Below are 17,425 nucleotides of genomic sequence, written 5' to 3' on the forward strand. Positions count from 1 at the left end.
AGTTTCAGAAGGTGCGAATCATGTTGCTGGAAGAGAAAATCCATTGATATTCCTACACAGCTCTGAAACCTCTGAACTACAGCAACACATCTACCATACAGGATGTGTCCACTGGTACAATAGTGGTATGGCCGTTAGCGGGTAACCAATGGCTCTCTGATGGAATTTGAAACAAGGTTCACAAGAGGGAATTCATAGCTGGTACTGTAAACCTGGTCAAAACCCCATCATGGCTAAGAGGGGGAACTTGCTTCTATGGTTTTACTGACTTGACATGCATCCAACTGCCTTCTAAAGTATTTCTCATGGCATCAAGCTGCCTTCTGAATATTTATGTTTATACTCATAGACATATTATTCTCACCCTTGATCAAAGAGATTTCTCTTGCAGTGACCATTGTAGAATACAGGGCCTGCATGACTGCTCAAGGTGCTAAGAATAAATAATAGATGGGTACACAGTACACAGATACCACTCTCTGTATGTCTGTATGGCTGGCAAGAATGTAAGAGATTTCAACAATAGAAAGAAGACCTGGGAAACATTACCGAGCATGTCATAGCTATTACAATCATGAACTCACAGGAACTGTGGGTGCTACTAGGCTTGCACAAGTCTGTCTGCTAGTGGTCAGTCATGGATGAGGGAGTCCATGGGGCCATACCCCTCTCTGTGGAGCTATTGGTGGATGCTGGAGGAGAGGGAGGCATTGTCTTTGATATGTATTCACTGGAGAGCCCATCAAACTTCAGTGGAAAGTTCAATACCCATGACCATAGTTAAGTTCAGTGGTTAACAAAACCAAATGAAAAACCACTAATGTGGGAAAGGGACTTGTAAGAAGGAGTGGGAGTTGATGGGATCGGGAGGGTGATTAAAAAAAAAAGACAATTCAGGAGTGAGCGTAATCTAAGTGCATTATGTACATGTATGAAATTGCCAAAAATAAATTTAATTTAAAAAGATTTAAGCAGGGTTGGAGTCTATTAAGAAGAGATTTTTATAATTCGTAGTAATCACTGGGGTTAATAGGGAGAAGAATATTCACCCAAGAGAGTGGGAGTAGACTTATCAAGAGAAAGTCACCCCCAAATTTAAATATTCTTCCTCCTTTCTCTGATACTGTCTCTTTGTTCTTGTCCTTGTGTATGTAATAGACACATTTTCATCACCCTTCCTTCACTTAAAAGCATGTGTATGTATCCAATACAGTAGGATTTTGTTGTTGTTGGCTTTTGTAGTACTGTACAAGTCTAGGATCTCATACATTTTGAAAAACCTATCTAAATAGTATCGTGCTTTAAATCTTACTTGGTTCCTTGTTTTCTTGGCTCAAAACTGTAATATTTGTAGCTACCATATCACCAAGCATAGAGCTAGATCCTTTTAAATATTCTAGAGTATTCTATTTTATTCACAGTTCCTATTTGGATGAACATCTTTGTTGTCTAGCTCCTCTGTTGAAGCAATGTTTTTTTTTTTTTTTTTTTTTTTTTTTTTTTTTTTTTTTTTTTTTTAGCTCACCATCTTCAATCTCTTCTTGTACCTGGGCAGTAGCTTCTGTGGGACATAGGATGGAATTGCCATGACCTAGGGCTGTGCTCATCCAGCTTCAAGAAGTACTCTCAGGGCCTCCTGTGGCTGTGAATTGCTATGGCCTCCCTTGGCTGTCTACTGCTAGGGCCTATTGAATATTTGTTGTCACCAGCTGTATGTGAGGACTCTGACTTCCCCATGTCTTCACCAGTCTTAGCGTTCTCTTAGCTCCTTGTTAATAATATAAGTACCGCTGGGTGGCGGTGGTGCACTCCTTTAAGCCCAGCACTCGGGAGGCAGAAGCAGGTGGATCTCTGTGAGTTCGAGGCCTTCCTGGTCTACAAGAGCTAGTTCCAGGACAGACTCTAAAGCTACAGAGAAACCCTGTCTCGAAAAACAAAAACAAAACACAAACAGAAAAACAAAAACAAAAAATAGAAGTATGTAAAATACTTCTTGACTTAATTTTAATTTTAATATATATTTCTTTGATGGTTACGTGTAAAACCACTCCAGTTAGTTTTATTATTAACTTCGTCTGTGTGTATGTGAGTGTGTATATACAAGTGTCACAGCGTGGATGTGATGGTCAAAGGATGCCTTGAAGAAGCCAGTTCCCTTCTTCCACCATGAGGATCCTGGAGAACGAACTTAGGTCATGGGGCGTGGCGCAAGCGCCTTTATCCATTTGAGCCACCTCACTGGACCTGCAGTTAGATTTTCAGTAAGAAATCTTTAATAGCATTTGCCCTTATAGGTTATTTTTAAAAAAAATGCTTTTTATATACTTTTCTATGTGACATATAATTAAACAAGTACATGTGTGCCATTAGGATTGCTGTATTCTACCGACTGAGGTATCTGGTCACCCTGACCTGTGTCATCAAGATGTACATATTACAGGGTTGGGGAGATGACTCAGCAGGCAAATGCTTCCTTGACAAGCATGGGAATCTGAGCTTAGATCCCCAGGACCCACATAAACAGAGAGTCATGGTTTGCATGGTTACCCTAGTGCTGAGGAGTGGGGAGATGGTGGAGTTGCTGTGGGGCTTGCTGGCTGCCAGCCTACCCAGAAAGAACAGTGAGCTCCGGATTTAGTGAGAGATGATCCTGTCGACAGAGAATACAGTGGATACTGACAGAAGAGGCTTCTGTAAGCATGTTCACCTGCATACACATATGCACACACATACAGAGACAGAGAAACACACACACAGAGAGATAGATAGACAGATAGATAGATAGATAGATAGATAGATAGATAGATAGATAGATGATAGCAATGAATGATGAACAATCCTTATTCTGTTAAGGCATTATACATATAACCCCCTTTTCATATGTAAATAAATGTAAATTTTTATCAGCTGCTTTGTTGGAGTATGAAGAAATGATAATCTGATTAAATCTATGCATAAGTGAATGTGGCTTTTTTGTGTGTATTCCCTTTGTCAGATGTCAATAGTATGTGCTATTAACAGCATTTAGATTTTCCTTCTTAATCCATGCTTTGTGCAAGTTTAAATGGCATTGCTTCATATTTTGATAGAGTTCAGCTGTGCAATTGTCTGACACGTCTACAGTTAAATACTTTCAAAAGAAACCAGGCTTAATGCTTCCCTACCCTTTCTTATTAATTTAATTTTGCTTCTTGAATAGCATAAATCAAAAGTCAAAAATAGAGACTCATTCATTTGCTCCCCTCTGTATTACACAGACATCTGCTCACACATCCACTAGCAATATGATCACTAGGAAACGTCAAAATCTTGTCTCTGCAGTCCTCTTTTCCCACAGACCATTTCCATAAAGATGTACAAATGACAGAATTTATAGTGACGCAGATTTTTCCCCCCGTGTGGCTGCCACCGATCTGTCCTTGTATCCATCTGTTGTTTTTAGTTTTCAGACACTGGCTTAGTAAATTTTTATTTTGCCTTGTAATTATTTAAAGCACATACACCATGAAAAAGTAGAGAGCCAGTTTTGGCTATTATTTCTCTTGTACATACATTTAGAACTTAGTGAAATCCGAGGCTGTTAGTGGATTTGGATCAAGGCTTCCTGCATTCCCGATTGCCTCCTGTTTAGCTAGCAGTGTCTCTGGCATTCATATGTTGCAATACTGACATTTGATGGTCACAAGCTCATAGTGGTTTTGGAGTTCCCTTTTAGATGTAAGTAGACCAGCTCCATGGAATCTCTTAAAAAAGGACTCACTGCTTTCATGATGTTGGTACCTGCCTGAGATACTCTGCCTTTTTAATCTGTAACATCTTGAATTCAAGAGTCCTGCATTGTGTGTTCAGCTCTACATAGTCTTTCTGCTTCCTCCAGTCACAAATTATGTATCATTTCTCCTCTCGGTCTCCTACAGTTTTAACTTCCTGTGAATTATTTCAAATACATTTTTATTTTTTTGGCTATTTTCTCCCTCCATCTTGTCCTTTTATTTGTTTGTATTTGTAAACAACATTCATTTTTATGATAAGTCCATTTTCCCTTTGGGTTACTTTCTAAACATGGCCACTCTTGTCTTCATCTCTTTATGCTAATTTTCATAGAATATTTTTATTTGTACTCTCATGTTTGAAATCAATATATATTGATTTTATATGTAATAATACATTTCATTATGACATTTTCATACATCTGCATAATCTATCTTGATGATATTTGCTCCTTTTGGTCCTCTCCTATATTCATTGTTTATTAACTAAACCTGGCTTTGACAAATCCATATATATATATATATATATGCATTACTCTAATTATACTCACACCACCCTCTCTTATTTTTCTTTCGCCCCTGTCAACACTCTCTCTTCTTCCTACAAATCCCTTTCCCACATCTGTGTATTTTTTCCCTTTCCTTGGGGAACTACTGGGTTTAATCTGGGCCCTCTGTGTGACTATTAGCTTGGAGCTAGTTATTGCATCTGGATGAGCCCAAAAGTGGGGGTATACAAATCAGGACAACGGTCCCTCTTCTCTCAGACAAAAGTTCTCCAGGGAGGAGTAGGTTCCCATAAGCCTCCTACCCCTGCCCCCCCACCCCGCTCATGACTGATGGTCGAAAAGGCCAATCTTGTGCAAGGCTGCTACAGACAAGTAACCACAGCTGCTATGAGCTCAACATTGCAGTGACTGTTCACGTTCGGATGATGGCATTTCACAGCCCTTCCCCTCTCCTTCTGGCTCTTGCATTCTTTCTACCATTTCAAAGCCATGCTCCGTGAGCCTTAGAGGAAGTCGTACAAGCATTTTGTTTAGGCTCAGAACTCAATGTCCACTTGTTCTCAGTGACTTGAGCAGCCATGAATTTATTATATGTCACGGCAAAGAGAAACGTCTTTAATTAATTAAGATCAAGAGTAACATTTGTTTATGAGTATATACTGATATATCGACGGTAGTTTGATGCCACGTCAATTTAACTAAATGACAGTAGTAAGTTCCTCACTAGGGCCCCTGATTTCCTTAGCCATGTGTTCTTAGCCAGGTTTCCCATACCAGACATGAGCTCCTTCCTGTGGAGTGAGCTTTAGATCCAGAGTAGTTGGTTATCCATGTAACAGTCTTGCCACCGTTGCACTGGGGCTACATCTTGCCTGAGAGGTTGATATTGAAGTTTGCAGAGTTTCTACCTGGGCAACTGCTGCTGTCTTTTCTCCCTTGGCAGCTTGGATTGTTCTCTTCATACCACCCCTGTCTCACTTCCCCTAATCCCATTCCTCTTCCCACTTAGCCCGCTTGCTAACTTTCTGTCTTTTGTTTTTTGTTACTTAACGAAGAGTCTTTAGGGTTGCTCACAGGAGCTTGGTTGGGGGAGTATTTAATTTACAGGTAGGAGCTTCACTTTATTAGTGGTTCTATTAGGAGGACCATGGCTCTCCCTCCAGCATCAAACAATAACTGCACACAAATCCTCAGAGAAGGAGGGGGACCCTTGAATGCCTTCTATGATGGGGTCTTGCCAGGCTCGTCTTGTGCAGATTCTGAGTCTGTAACAACAGCTGCTGAGAGTTCAAGTCTGCGACAGCCACGTCATGCCTAAAGATCAATGCTTCATTCTCCCTGCTTCCTTCACATCTTCCACCCCTTTTCCATAACGCGCCCTGAGCCCTGCATGAGGTGATGGTGAGGGTCCATTTATAAGTAGGCATTCAACCGTCAGTCATTTATTCTCTGTGTTTTGACAACCTGCGAGTCTACATACCCTCCACTGACTACTACAAACAAACAAAAACAAAAACAAAATCCTTCACTCACAAAACTTAGAGCACTTCTAATGGACAAAATCATACTTCTCTGGAAAGCGTTTTGACAGGCACAACTTGTCCACTTAGCATTAACTTCCCTGCTCTTTATGTTAATCTTCATTGAACAAGGTATCTGTGCTATGAATTTTTAAATTTTCATTTATTTATTTATTTTATTTTGGAGTGTGTGTGTGTGTGTGTGTGTGCGCTCGCGCAAGCACCTGTATGTGTGTCTGTATGTGTGTGGATGGGTGTTGGCGACCATGCACAATGTAGAGGCCAGAAGAAAGTGTCAGTGGGCCTACTTTATGACTGTCCACTTTGTCCCTTTGAGATAGGGTTTTTGCTGACCCTGGACCTAAGCAGCCAGTCACCAAGCCCCAGAGGCCTGTTGACTCTACTCCTCACAAGCTCTGGGGTTACAGGCCTGCCTAAGACTATGCCCACCTTTTTTAACATAGGTTCTTCAATTTTAAAAAATATATTTGTTTTTATTTTCAGTGTGTGTGTGTGTGTGTGTGTGTGTGTGTGTGCGCGCGCGCACGCCATGGCACATGTACGAAGGTCAGAAAAACTTGTGGGAGTCATTTCTTGCTTTCTTTTCATCCTGTTGATCCTGGGTATTGAACTCATCTCATCAAGCTTGGTGGCAAATGCAAAATTATGGAAACATTTTATGCATGAACCATTCAAAGCAGCGCCACTTTCAGGTAGGAAAAGACAGAAAGTGAGATGTGTTCATTAAAGAACTGTGGCTGGATGAACAATGACACACAGGAGATTCTATGCAGCCGCTGCTGGGACTGGATCCCTGGCATGTGCGACTACATGAAAGCTATCAAGTACAAAATGTCTTATCTAAAGGCACAAAAGCGAATCAGTTACATAAAATAAATCAGTTTATTTTATAGAAGGAATAAAAAGGGGTTTCTTAATAATAATAAAACAGACGACGAAAAATGCCAACCAGACCCATGCAGACACAAACACTCTGAAGAAGAGCCTTTTATGCTTTCGATCCCCTTTGTTCTAGCATTAAAAGCTGTTGTTAACTACAAAAAAAAAAAAATCACTGATAAATGAGACTATTTTTATTCCTAAATCAAATTTTCTTTTTGAGAGGCAATATGTCTTTCCAGGTGTGGTGGTTTGAATAAAAATAGCCCCCAAAGCTTCACACATTTGAATGTTTTGTCACCAGGGAATGGCACTCTTTGAGAAGGATTATAAGGATTAGGAGGTGGATTCTTAGAGTGGATGTGGTCTTGTTGGAGAAACTGTGTCGCTGAGTGTGGGCTTTGAGGTTTCAAACACCCACATCAGTTTCTCTTTTTCACTGTCTGTGGATCAGGATGTGAGTTCTCGGCCACTGCTCTAGCAACACGCCTGCCTGCCTGCCTATCTCCGCAATGATAACAGACTCACTGTAACTCTAAGAAAGTCCCCGATTCAATGCTTTCATAAGAGTTGCCTTGGTCGTGGTGTCTCTTCACCAGGGAGCCTTTCACCTTCCTGTTCACTGTGTGCTCAGGAGGGCACTGTCCACACAACCAGAGACCGGCAGGGCAGAGGCGGAACCTGGCCAGTGCTCCATGCAGCTGCGCCTTGAGCCTCTTTTTTCTTCTCTCCCCTGCTTCCGCTTTCCTTTGCACCTCCACTGGCCTTCGTGCCCCAGCTCTCAGGGAAAGCATTAAAATGAAAAGGATTCTGTAATGCTGCCAAGAGGCTGTCATTGTCACAGGGAAGAAAAGTGTGGAAGAAATGGTCGCAAATAGCAGGAGGGAGGGAACTGGTCCAGGAGACAAACGCTGAGAGGCTGCTCCGAGCCCTTTGCTGTACACGCTGGGTTTTAGAAACACGCAATGCTTCTTCTGCACTGCTGTACAAACAGTGAAAGGTAAAATGAAGTGCATTGTTTATTAATCCTGTGCTTCAGTCAGAGAGAACGGTCCAAGTGAATTGAGAGTGGGGCATTTTGATTTTCTGCCTTTGATGAGCTAAATCTTTAGGCCATACACATACAACTTTAAAGAAAGGGAAGTTAATGTTTTCACCATTGGTTTTCACAGTGGTACTGTTAGTCTAGTGTGTGTGTGTGTGTGTGTGTGTGTGTGTGTGTGTGTGTGTGTGTGATGCTTGTTTCTGTGATAGAGAGAACAATAAGTACATTGATATTTCCCAGAATTGAAACATTCAGAGCAGAGGAAAGCCGCTGGAAATATGAAACTAAACTGATTTAAATTTGAGACAGAAAGATTAGCTTGGGATGTGTTTTCTTGTATAATTTCCCAAGTCAGGTCGCTAAGCTACATAACATCAGTGAACACTGCCCACCTACTGGACTCTGGCTTATGAATGGGGCTAACAGGAGCTCAGTCTCCACAGATGTGCGATTCCATCTCTGTCTAGAATACATCAGTTTTGTATTTTCTTAGAATGTCCCATCAGAACAAAAGTCAAGGGGACCTGTACAGATTATTGGGAACATAGCAAGGCGGTTCAGAGCTTATCCAGAAAGGGTGCCCATTAGTCAAAGATCAGACAACTTGAATATCCAAATAGAACATAACACTCTGTAATGAATTAAAATACATCAAATATTAAATGCATGATAACCTTACCCTCCAGACAAAACAGCAACGAACAACTCCTTGGCATTTGTCTCCTTCCTAACAAGGAATCAATGGATAATTAAAAAATATACTAAACAAATGAAAGACATAAGGCTATGTTGTTTATGAGCTGTATGTCAAATAAGTGAATCTTTGATAAGAGAAGGCTCCATATACTATGTTATAGATGAAGTATCAATTTAAAGAAATAAAGTGAGATTTAGAGTTTCATTATTTTGCAAACACCCAAAACACAACATAGAAATTGGTGATCAGTGTCTGTTGAAAGCAGAACTTGTAATCTGGTTATTCATAAGAGACAAATAGATAAATAGATGCTCGTGTCTCCATGCTAACACAGCGGAAGACCCAAAACTTCACCTGAGAAGCATTCCTAACAACAAATTGATTAAAGGGAAACTTCCATCAGTACCTTGACACTGTTCTTGGTTTATGAAAAATACAAGAGGCAGATCAATGCATTTAGTAACATCATGAGGGCACTATAAGGAAAATTCAGACTATAAAAATTATACTCTGTAAAAACGAAAGAGAAAAGAAGAAGGAGGGGGGAAGAGAGGAAGGGAGACACAGAAGCAGGGGATAAGAAGAGGAAGAAAACCTACCAAATCTTTTGAGATGTTGTAAATATTTTATATACATGTTATGTTCACTGTGATAGCCACTAGTCCTATATATGTTGTAGTGAGACTGAGCTGAGTAGCTAAATTTCAAACTTACTTGAATCTTGATATAATAAGATGTCTCAAATATTTGATTGCTATAATAGGACCATGGGGAAATTTGAAACCTGAGTGGATAGATATTTAATGTTGAGAAGTCTTGTCACCAGGCCAGTGGTGGTGCATGCCTTTAATTCCAACACTTGGGAGGCAGAGGTAGGAGGATCTCAGTGAGCTTGAGGCCAGACTGGTCTACACTGTGAGTTCCAAGACAGCCAGGCTACATGGAGAAATGCTGTCTCAAAAAACAAAAACAAACAAAAAAAAAGACATTTCATCAATTGTTTTGTGTTGAGGAATTATAACTGTTTTTATGGAATACCATATATTTTAGGGACAAGCAGATGACTCTTATTAAAATGACTTGTTAATGGCCACCAAATATCCTGGTAAGCTGTAGGCTACAGTGGCAGCGTGTCTAAATAGCTCATTCTTTCTTCCTCATTCTTGATTTAAATGGAAGGTACATTTTTTGCTAACTTGTTTTCAATTATAAGCTGCTCACTGAATGAAGTCAAGTAAATAGAATGTATCCCAGAAAGATTAGGGGGAAAGTGGGTGTAATGTCAAAACCTTCTGTTCTCATTTAAACAAGTGAGAATTTTCTTGCAGCCCCAAGAATATGATTCATGTAAGTGAAAAGATACAGGGCAGACCAACGATTACCTTGATCTGTCTATGACCCCACAAGGGTAGGCTCATACTCCAAGTCACTCAGCCTTAGGCAGTAGAGAGGCGACATTGTAGAAGCTGTGCCAGTTCTACACGTTCCCTTTGCTTGACTTTGCATATGGGTATGAATAATATTTGAGATCTTATAAATCATTTTATAGCTAGGCCTTCTTCACTAATCTCCCTAAGGAAATAAAATACTTCTCAAGCATGGAATAACTCCTGTTAAGTGAGATTCAAACTTCTTAGTGAAAATTACCATCATAAACTTGAAAATTCTTAGCAGGCTTAACGTCTTGTTTGATTATCCTATGAACAGTTATTGGGGGGAGGGTAGGAAAGAAGATTAACTTCTGGGTGTTCTGAATACACCTTCTTCCCCAAACTGTGAATGGAGGTCCTGTATTTGTGTGACTTCCTTTTTCTAACTGCTTCGCAGCAATGTGAGGGAGCTTTGTGTTTGGGCTGTAAGAGAGGGAAAGAGCTATCTTATGCAAAAACATTATCAGGAACTGGAAATCAAAGACGAGACTCTTGAGGCATGTTATTTAGATACAAACACTGACCCTCCTTCATCCTTTCTTTTCTGTTAAGGGGTAGAGTTGATAACTCCTTCCTATGAGAGTGTCTGCAAGTTTGACTCTATACAGACCGTTTTCCATAAGCACTGTCCTCAACACTGCCCACTGTGAGGCCGTAAAAGATTCCATTTTTGTGCTGGGACCTTATAGGACTTTGAATTATACCCCAGTCCCTAGAACAAGCTGATGGCCACTCCTCTTTAGAGGAAGTATTAGTTAATATTGAAGACATTTATGTATTTATCAGGAGCTCAGCTTGTATTGGTTTTCTGAATCATGTTAGTTATGACATGAACAGTTTTAGAAAGGAAATCAGTTTGTTTGGAAAATCAGATTGAATGACATAAACATTATTGAATTTCAGACTACTAGTCACATTCTTCCAGTTAAAGTAGAATTATTTGATACAGCAAGAGAGAACATGCACCATGGGACTGGAACATTGCAGTGACAGATGTCAGCAAGAGACGCTAACATGTGGATTCTGGTGGAGTACATTAGGGAGAATGGAAGGAAATCAAGTTTGCTCTAGATTGCATGAAATAAAAATGAAGGTGGAGAGAGTGGGGATTTCATTATTATCTTAATAAACCTTATTAAATGCATGGTAGATATGGCAGCTACTCATTCAGCCCCAAACAATATTTGATGTTTTCAGCATCACATGCCAACTTAGATTTTGTCTGGACTTGGTCTTGTTTATCACTCGTTTAGCAAGCCCTGTTTGAGGCTGAACTTCTGTGGAGTTGCAGAAGAGACCATTTACCTAGAGTTGACAGGGAGTGCCAGGCTACCTTCCAAATGACAATGGCAGCATTTACAATTTAATTTACTTTTTCAACACTTCTCCCACCCTCTATCCCCTTTCCCACACATTTTTTTTTTTTTTGCTTTGCACAGATGAAGTCACACCACCACACCACAGGACATTCATCTATGACACTCTTGGTCGAGCTGAGTTGATTGACGATAGCTGTGCACAGTGCATATAATCTCAGGACCTTGGATCGACCACTCCTGCTGTTGGAAGATGAACTGCTGAGCCATCTCACATGACCACTGTGCCACGGGGATTAATACACAGAGGATGTGCTGGACCAAGACATCAAACTCAGTGTCAGAAACAAAATTCTTTGTTTGTCCCCATGATCAATCTTGATTTCAAGAGGCTGGGTTATGAGCCCAAGGTAAAGAAAGCATGGCTCAGACTTTAACCTATTTTTGGACTCAAGTGGCTTAGAAACAAAAAGCCTGGTAAAAATTTGTTGTATTTATCCCTTGCTATTTACATGAATGTCTTAAATAGCCTTTGCTGTAGGGAAAGTTTCCACTGTCTAAGAGGAAACTAGAGGTACAAAATTATCTGTGACAATAGTGAATGGTGTAGGAGGTCCTTCTTTTTATGTGTTGCTTTCATTGGTTAATGAATAAAAAAACTGCCTTGGCCTTTTGATAGGACAGAACTTAGGTAGGCAGGGAGAAAACAGAACTGAATTCTGGGAGGAAGACGGGTAGAGTCAGAGAAGCCATGGATTCTCCGCCTGAGATTGACACCAGTTAGAATCTCTGGTAAGCTACTGCTACGTGACGATACACAGATTAATGGACATAGGTTAAACCAATATGTAAGAGTTAGCCAATAAGAAGCTAGAGCTAATGGCCAAACAGTGTTTTCATTAATACAGTTTATGTGTGGTTATTTCAGGTGTAAGCTGGCCAGGCAGCTGGGACAAATAAGGGGTCCTCTCTACAACAACTGACTAACCAGTTTATATTAATTTGTTGAATTTTCAGAGAAGATGTGATGTCATTTATATCTTCTGCTAATGGAGACTTTTTTCTTCTCCCTTTCCCTGTCCTGTTCTCATTGTTTTAAGGCCAATTGTGTAGCCCAAAATAGACTTTAGCTCATTATACATTGGAGACAGTGTCAAACTCCTAATCACTCTGCCTCCACCTCTGGGGTGTTGGGATTATGTGCTACCACATCTGGCTTAGAGACACATTCTGAATCACCTTGTCTAATTATATAATTTCTACCATGAAAATGTAGCTGTAGAACATGCAGAAAGACTGTCTTTTGCTCTCCTAGAAGTATTTCTCAAGTAGTCAATACTAACATTGCTTTGAAAGTGTCAGGCATCACTTCTAAGACAACAGAGCTTCCTAGAGGGGTAGTACTCTTAAATACCTGGAACCTGCTAACACTGACTTTACATACACAGGGTATGTTAGTGTGTGAATTCAGGTGAAGAAGTCATGTCAGAGAGGAGCACAGATTGTACTGGGAGTGTAGTATTGCTTACGGCAATACTTGGTTGCCAAGTTTGTGTCTCTGGGGTTAGTAATTCTCCAGTGGAATAGAACAGTTCCCGTAAAGAAGGCTGAGGTCTCGGGAGAGAACAGACGCTGCAGCAGGAATGGCAGCAGTATTGGTGCCTATTGCTGATGAGGGGCGTCAGCCTTGCTGATAGGACCATGGTGATGTCAACAAACACGTTTTGATGCCTTGAGTTTAAAGATCAATATCAGGAAGACTGAAATTTAAGACTTGGTTGATGTTGAGAAATTTAAATCCCAGAAAGGGTGTGTTAAAAGGTAGTTTCCTTCTGAGACACATAAAAGAGGCTGTGAACTTCGTTGAGACAACTTCTTTCCTTCTATGTAGACCAGGCCTTGAACGCACAGAGATCCACCTGCCTTTGGCTTCTGTGTGCTAGGATTAAAGGAGTAAGCCACCATAACAAAAAAAGTTAATGATCAGGGCTGGGGAGGTGGCTTAGTGCTTAAGAGAGATGCCTGCTCTAGAGGACCAGAGTTCAGTTCCTAGCTCATACCTGTCTAACTCCAGCTTACTCTTCTGGCCTCTGTGGATACTTGCAAATATATGGCATACTCTTATACAGACACAAATATACACATAAATAAAAAAATTAAAAATGCAAAAAATTTATAAACAAAAATTTAAAAAGTCATCTACTTCTAATTTCTCTGTTATTTGAAGGGTGTCTAAGACTGATCAACTTGGCCTTTCCACAGGAGGACATGACAAGCTGTCAGGGGCAGGATGTATGTTTTGTGAGCTGAGAAGAGAAGATGCATCTAAGGTCAACAGTCAATGGGTCAGTTCTTACTTGTAGATGGATTTTTGTTGGACCCCAGCCCCCAAATAATTACACAGAGTTATTAATTATGAAAGCCCGGCCCTAGCTTAGGCTTGTTTCTACCTCTTATAACTTAAGTTAACCCATTTTTATTAATTTATGCACTGCCACATGGCTCGTGGCTTTTACCTCTCCTCCTGCATGTCTTGCTACCTCTGCATCTAACTGGTGACTCTGCCTTTCTTCTTTCCAGAGCTCTCTCTGTTCACAAGTCCTGGTTATACCTTCTGCTTAATTATTGGCCGTTTAGCTTTTCATTAAACCAATCACAGTGCTATATCTTTACCCAGTGCACTCAAATATCTTGCAACACTTGCTGGTAGTCTACTCAGGGGCAGCAGACTATGAGGTCCTGGGGGGAAGGTGATTAGAGAATAATGAGATTTTTAATGTCAAGGTAGCTGTGGTTCCCAGGCTGTGGTTACTTCTAGCTCACTATATAATAACATAGAATTTCAGATCACAGGTAAGATTTCTACTCTTGATAGCGAGATCTGTTATTTACCAAGAGAAGAATAATTCATGAACTAATGAAGGAATTGGCATATTAATAGTAAAGTTAATGGCCATAAGGTTCAAGGTTTTCTAAGAGCTTTGCTAATTAACTTAAAATATTTATTTACTTAATTTTGTGGCATTAAGACAGAGTCTGAGCATGTAGTCCAGGCTTGTCTTGAGCTGTCCTTGAACTCATGGAATTCTTTCTGCTTCATCCAGCTTGATGCTGAGGGTTACCACAATGCCTGGTAAGTTTTGCTCAGTTCAGTGTTGACTTCTTTGGTTTCCTTCCTTCCTTCCTTTTTTGCCCCCTTGGGGACTGTGACTGATAAGAAGAGTAGTTACTGGGGAAAAAACGAACGTTAAAGAGCATCTTATGCAGGCATCAGTGATAACAAGAATCACTCTTACTAAAGAAAGCATCAGAAAGTCCATAGGATGGAAAATAGATCAAATTCTTTCCTATAGGATGACTGCAGAGTTCTCTGCGGGAAAAGGCAACTGTCTGAGAATAGCAGGTAATTACCAAAATAGGCTCATTCTGTCCTCAGCACGACACTGTGTGTGTGTGTGCATGCGTGCACTTTCTGTTGTTATAATAAACATCATAACAAAAAGCAACATAGAGAGGAGAGGCTTTACAGTTACAGGTTCAGTCAATCATGGAAGGAAGCCAGGGAAGGGGCTCAAAACAGGATACTGAAACTGGGTGGTAGAGCAAGCCTTTAATCCCAGCACTCGGGAGACAGAGGCAGGTGGATATCTGTGAGTTCGAGGCCAGCCTGGTCTACAAGAGCTAGTTCCAGGACAGACTCCAAAGCTACAGAGAAACCCTGTCTCGTAAACAAACAAAAAGAAGGAAACTAGAGGCAGGAATTGAATCTGAGACTGCGGGGTAGGGTGGTACTATGAACTTGCTGGCTTGCTCGGTTATCTTTCCTAGGAAGCAAGAGGCCCCTGCCTAGGCATGGTACCACCTAGAGTGGTCTGAGCCCTCCTACATCCATTAAGAATCAAGAAAATGTGCTGCCCCTCCCTGATATAATCACGTGCCATCTTATAGAGTCAGTTCCTTAACTGGGATTCTCTCTTCCTGGGCAAGTTTAGGCTTGTGTCAACTTGACAAAAACTAACCAGCTCAACGACATATGTGATAAGCATTTCTCATGTCAATAACCCTTTAAAATCTGATTTTGATGATTTTACAGTTACATTGAAAGTATCTTGTGTCAAATGGACATAATATGAAGATGAACGTGAACTGGATTTTCTGGGTATCTTTCAACAAAAAAATTAACAAAAAAAATTAAATGACCGTGACATAATGACAGGGACTTATTTCTCAGAAGTAAGATGTTATAGATTTAGATAACACACAACATGTCATTATAGCTTCTCACTGTATGGGACCCTGCTGTGTGACCAAATTTTTCATGGGGAGATAAAACATACGTGTCTCCACATCCCAGATTGGGAATCCACAATAGGTCAAAGTACAAATACCATCAAAGTGCAACTTTGTAAACCAGTGAGTTTTATTGGGGTTATGCTGCAGCCAGCGCAGCTTGGATGCTGAGACTGGGGGGGGGGGAGGGTGGAGGTGTGCCGGGATTGAGACACTGAGGCTTCTTTTCAGGTGGAAGAACAGCAACCTTTAGTTTTCCCAGCAACCTTTTATACCTTTACTCCTTCTGTGGAGAACCACTGGCCAGAAAGAACACAAACATCCTTGTCAATTACAGACCACAAGGAAGTTGTGCTGTCAGTCAGGGGTAGTGAGGGCAGCTGGATCACAACAGGGTTACTTACAGGAATATGGGTGGGGGAATTACAGGAGCAGAAATGGCTCGAAGAGACTTACTTGTATCACCAAGGCCCACCCCAGCATGAGTGACATAAAAACTCACAAAAGCTGAGAAACTTGAAGGATGCTGCAAAGTCTGCAGGCAGCTCAACAGGTTGGAGAGTGTTCTTTTCAACCAATTGTTCTAAACTTCCTCCAGGCAGGTTGGCTGGTTTCTACTTCTTCTAGGCAGCCAGTTTGGTCTCATAGTCTTTTCAGCTTTTGCTCTTCCTTTGTAGTTGGGTGTCACTTCTCTGGGAGGAAGTCTCAGTTTTTATTGTTTACTCTGTCAGGGAGGGGTCTAGTGAATCTGGTCAGTTTCAGGGACTTCCTGAAGCTATTTGAGTTGTTTACCTTCCTGCTCAAGGAACTTCTCTGTAGGATGGAATGTTTCAGTCTCAGAAGAATCTTACACAACAGTCTCAAGCCACCTCTAATTTCTGATTTGACTCTAAGAAGGCAAGGATTTTCCTCGGAAGGGGTCATGTTCATTAGCATTCCAAGCAGCACAAAACTGGAGAAAAACTTTCCTTCAGTTGTCTCTTAATGACGTTTCTAAAGGGTTTTATATGTATGACTCCCAGTTGCATCTAATTGACTTTAACTTAGTTCACTTCTGGCTGAGTGGCTAGGGCATACAGTGTTTATTGAAAGACAAGAAATTGGGGGAGAAATTAGCAAATTCTTCTCTGGGTTCTCAGTAGTTGATTTCTAAGCCAAGACACAGTTGTTACCTGTAAAGAAACAATTTGCTATATGAGAGCTGATTTCTTGAAAAAAGGCTCTAGGGCTCAGTATTTCCATATGTGGTCCATGGGATATGCCACTGCATGCACATGCATGCCGGGACTGAGCTGGCTAGCTACGTCTCTTGTGGTTTAATACAAGATAAAATGATCTCACTTAATATTACTCTGAGAATAAAAGGCTGATTTTCACACATTTGCCGGCCATTTACTTTTCTTTTTGCGAATATCTCAGCTTCCATTTGGTTTAAAATTAATATTAACTAACTAGAGTATTACACATACTGAACTAAGTGTACCAGGGAGGAGACTTTTCTTGGCACTAAATAGGAATAAAAGAAATCCCACGTTTATTATAAAATTCTTTATGGATAAAAAACACTGTTAAGATAAGTAAATAGCAAGTTTTACTTGTTTTTCTTATGACTGAATAAAATTAAACTCCAATATTAACTTTGCCTGATGTGGCATGTAAAACTAGAAATACTGGAAAATAGCATCAAGTAAATTACCTCAGGACCTTCCTAGTCCCTTAGGAAGAGTGGCATCATTTCAAAATGGATGTCCTCTGAATCAGGGTTATTCTTTGATTGGCAGTAGTTCAGTACTCAGTGTAAGAAAAGTGACCACAGGAGAGTGGTCCTGAGACTCATGCCCAAGTAACACGAGGAATGCCGTAGTTAAAGTGAAAACAAAACCAGTGAAAATAGTGGGTACTGCTACTTCCTGCCTCTGTGTCTCACCATCGTCCAGATAATGCTAGC

The sequence above is a fragment of the Arvicola amphibius genome, chromosome 8, assembly GCF_903992535.2.
Source record: "Arvicola amphibius chromosome 8, mArvAmp1.2, whole genome shotgun sequence".
In the NCBI taxonomy this organism is placed as follows: domain Eukaryota; kingdom Metazoa; phylum Chordata; class Mammalia; order Rodentia; family Cricetidae; genus Arvicola; species Arvicola amphibius.